Genomic DNA, 4,312 nt, shown 5'->3' on the forward strand with positions numbered 1-4,312 from the left:
TTTCTGGAGTCCCAGGCCGACCAGCAGTTGCAGGAGCTCGGCCACCTTGGCGACTCCAACCGAACACCTTGAAGGAGGACGTGCTGCACGTTCTAGCGGGAGCTGCACCTGGTCCAACCCGAGAATGACTTCCATGGTGTGACCGGTATGTAGTGGCACGTCATGCCGGCCCCCTGGAAGTCCCCGTCGGCCTCGCTGGCAGGTCTGTCTTCATTGACGTTTTGGAGGAAAAACCCTATGAGGTTTTTATTTTGGGCCTCAGCCGGGCAGCAGTTCCAGGAGCCCGGGTACTTTGGCACCTTACCCCGGTGTATTTGAGGTGGTGACACTTTTAGGGGTGTGAATATCTCCTTCACCTGAAATCCTGTGAGAGGGCATTTAGGTTTTGAGTTCCAAGTCCCAACGGTTCTTCCTAGCGGGAAGTCCTAACCGTTCGTGGCCGAGAGTGACTTCCAGGGTGTGAGCGATAGGCACCGGCCCTCTCATGGTGTCTCCTGGAAGTCCCCGTCGGCCTCGTTGGCTGGTCGGTCCGCTGCACCTGAACTTCCACGAAAGAACTTTGGTGCATTCTTTCTGGAGTCCCAGGCCGACCAGCAGTTGTAGGAGCTCGGCCACGTTGGCGACTCCAATCGAGAGTACCGTGAAGGAGGACGTGCTGCACGTTCTAGCGGGAGCTGCACCTGGTCCAACCCGAGAATGACTTCCATGGTGTGGCCGGTATGTAGTGGCACGCCATGCCGGCCTCCTGGAAGTCCCCGTCGGCCTAGCTCGCAGGTCTGTCTTCATTGACGTTTTGGAGGAAAAACCCTATGAGGTTTTTATTTTGGGCTTCAGCCGGGCAGCAGTTCCAGGAGCCCGGGTAAGTTGGCACCTTACCCCGGTGTATTTGAGGTGGTGACACTTTTAGGGGAGCGAATATCTCCTTCACCTGAAAACCTGTGAGAGGGCATTTCTGCTCCGCGTTCCAAGTCCCAACGGTTCTTCCTAGCGGGAAGTCCTAACCCTTCGTGGCCGAGAAGGACTTCCATGGTGTGACTGGTATGTAGTGGCACGTCATGCCGGCCTCCTGGAAGTCCCCGTCGGCCTCGTTGGCTGGTCGGTCCGCTGCACCTGAACTTCCACGAAAGAACTTTGGTACATTCTTTCTGGAGTCCCAGGCCGACCAACAGTTGTAGGAGCTCGGCCACGTTGGCGACTCCAATCGAGAGTACCGTGAAGGAGGACGTGCTGCACGTTCTAGCGGGAGCTGCACCTGGTCCAACCCGAGAATGACTTCCATGGTGTGGCCGGTATGTAGTGGCACGCCATGCCGGCCTCCTGGAAGTCCCCGTCGGCCTAGCTCGCAGGTCTGTCTTCATTGACGTTTTGGAGGAAAAACCCTATGAGGTTATTATTTTGGGCTTCAGCCGGGCAGCAGTTCCAGGAGCCCGGGTAAGTTGGCACCTTACCCCGGTGTATTTGAGGTGGTGACACTTTTAGGGGTGCGAATATCTCCTTCACCTGAAATCCTGTGAGAGGGCATTTAGGTTTTGAGTTCCAAGTCCCAACGGTTCTTCCTAGCGGGAAGTCCTAACCGTTCGTGGCCGAGAGTGACTTCCAGGGTGTGAGCGATAGGCACCGGCCCTCTCATGGTGTCTCCTGGAAGTCCCCGTTGGCCTCATTGGCTGGTCGGTCCGCTGCACCTGAACTTCCACGAAAGAACTTTGGTACATTCTTTCTGGAGTCCCAGGCCGACCAGCAGTTGTAGGAGCTCGGCCACGTTGGCGACTCCAATCGAGAGTACCGTGAAGGAGGACGTGCTGCACGTTCTAGCGGGAGCTGCACCTGGTCCAACCCGAGAATGACTTCCATGGTGTGGCCGGTATGTAGTGGCACGCCATGCCGGCCTCCTGGAAGTCCCCGTCGGCCTAGCTCGCAGGTCTGTCTTCATTGACGTTTTGGAGGAAAAACCCTATGAGGTTATTATTTTGGGCTTCAGCCGGGCAGCAGTTCCAGGAGCCCGGGTAAGTTGGCACCTTACCCCGGTGTATTTGAGGTGGTGACACTTTTAGGGGTGCGAATATCTCCTTCACCTGAAATCCTGTGAGAGGGCATTTAGGTTTTGAGTTCCAAGTCCCAACGGTTCTTCCTAGCGGGAAGTCCTAACCGTTCGTGGCCGAGAGTGACTTCCAGGGTGTGAGCGATAGGCACCGGCCCTCTCATGGTGTCTCCTGGAAGTCCCCGTTGGCCTCATTGGCTGGTCGGTCCGCTGCACCTGAACTTCCACGAAAGAACTTTGGTGCATTCTTTCTGGAGTCCCAGGCCGACCAGCAGTTGTAGGTGCTCGGCCACGTTGGCGACTCCAATCGAGCGTACCGTGAAGGAGGACGTGCTGCACGTTCTAGCGGGAGCTGCACCTGGTCCAACCCGAGAATGACTTCCATGGTGTGGCCGGTATGTAGTGGCACGCCATGCCGGCCTCCTGGAAGTCCCCGTCGGCCTAGCTCGCAGGTCTGTCTTCATTGACGTTTTGGAGGAAAAACCCTATGAGGTTATTATTTTGGGCTTCAGCCGGGCAGCAGTTCCAGGAGCCCGGGTAAGTTGGCACCTTACCCCGGTGTATTTGAGGTGGTGACACTTTTAGGGGTGCGAATATCTCCTTCACCTGAAATCCTGTGAGAGGGCATTTAGGTTTTGAGTTCCAAGTCCCAACGGTTCTTCCTAGCGGGAAGTCCTAACCGTTCGTGGCCGAGAGTGACTTCCAGGGTGTGAGCGATAGGCACCGGCCCTCTCATGGTGTCTCCTGGAAGTCCCCGTTGGCCTCATTGGCTGGTCGGTCCGCTGCACCTGAACTTCCACGAAAGAACTTTGGTACATTCTTTCTGGAGTCCCAGGCCGACCAGCAGTTGTAGGAGCTCGGCCACGTTGGCGACTCCAATCGAGAGTACCGTGAAGGAGGACGTGCTGCACGTTCTAGCGGGAGCTGCACCTGGTCCAACCCGAGAATGACTTCCATGGTGTGGCCGGTATGTAGTGGCACGCCATGCCGGCCTCCTGGAAGTCCCCGTCGGCCTAGCTCGCAGGTCTGTCTTCATTGACGTTTTGGAGGAAAAACCCTATGAGGTTATTATTTTGGGCTTCAGCCGGGCAGCAGTTCCAGGAGCCCGGGTAAGTTGGCACCTTACCCCGGTGTATTTGAGGTGGTGACACTTTTAGGGGTGCGAATATCTCCTTCACCTGAAATCCTGTGAGAGGGCATTTAGGTTTTGAGTTCCAAGTCCCAACGGTTCTTCCTAGCGGGAAGTCCTAACCGTTCGTGGCCGAGAGTGACTTCCAGGGTGTGAGCGATAGGCACCGGCCCTCTCATGGTGTCTCCTGGAAGTCCTCGTCGGCCTCGTCCACCTGTCGTTAAGCTGTGAGAGGAGCACGTGCTCCCGCGCCGTTTGAGTCTTTGGAATTTGTCCAAGACTCCTCAGATCGATCTGGCTCCCCGCGACCCGGCGGCGGAGGGACCACTCGCTCGGCAGTGCTTTGGAGCCCTGTCGGTTACGGCGAGCGCGTCTTCCTCCCACACCGTCCGGGTCTGTTTCGCCCCCGGCCACCTACGGCCGGTGTCCCAAAAAGCCCGGCGGTCCTGCTAAGGCGGGCGCCGGTACCTCTCGCTCCCGCGAGGTGCGTTTGCTCAGTGCTGCTTCTATCACTCTAAAAGGCGTCCGAGAGTGCGCTGGTGTCGCCGGAGCCCGAGGCGCGAGAGAAAGCTTTAAACGACGGGGAGGCAGTGACCGCCCCCGTATGTCCGCTGCTCGCAAGGGCCTCTCTAGCCGAGGTGCTCCCAGGCGCACCCGCGCATGGGGCACGGTTGTTTCTCGCAAGTAGTCCAAAGCCGTCTTCCGCCTCGCCCGAGGCTGGAAGTGTCGGCGTGGCTCCCGCATGCAAGCCACACGCGGCTCCACGGTGGCTTCCCTCCCCCCCTCTCCGGAGGGGGCGGCCCCATCCCATGTGGAGCCGCTAAGCCGCCGGGAAAGCGGCCTCGGTTCCCCGTGGGCGACAAAGGCGTCCTCCTCGGCACTTTGCGAGCTGGGCCGCCGGAGAGAGCAGTTAACCCGGATTGTCGAGGTTGTCCGTTGCCTTTGTCCCATATTACCTAAGCCTGGTCCTTGTTACCTTACTGGTAAGGGTTAGGGACGCTGAGCGCGCTCCATCTTCTCGGCTCTATGTTGGGCTCTCTCTAAACAGGTCCTCGACTTAAGACCGACCGGTCTTCGTAGGCATCCTTCATCTCGGCAGGTTGCGAGCTGGGCCGCCGGTGAGAGCAGTTAACCCGGATTGTCGA

Source organism: Rhinoderma darwinii, chromosome 1, assembly GCF_050947455.1.
Source record: "Rhinoderma darwinii isolate aRhiDar2 chromosome 1, aRhiDar2.hap1, whole genome shotgun sequence".
Lineage (NCBI taxonomy): Eukaryota > Metazoa > Chordata > Amphibia > Anura > Rhinodermatidae > Rhinoderma > Rhinoderma darwinii.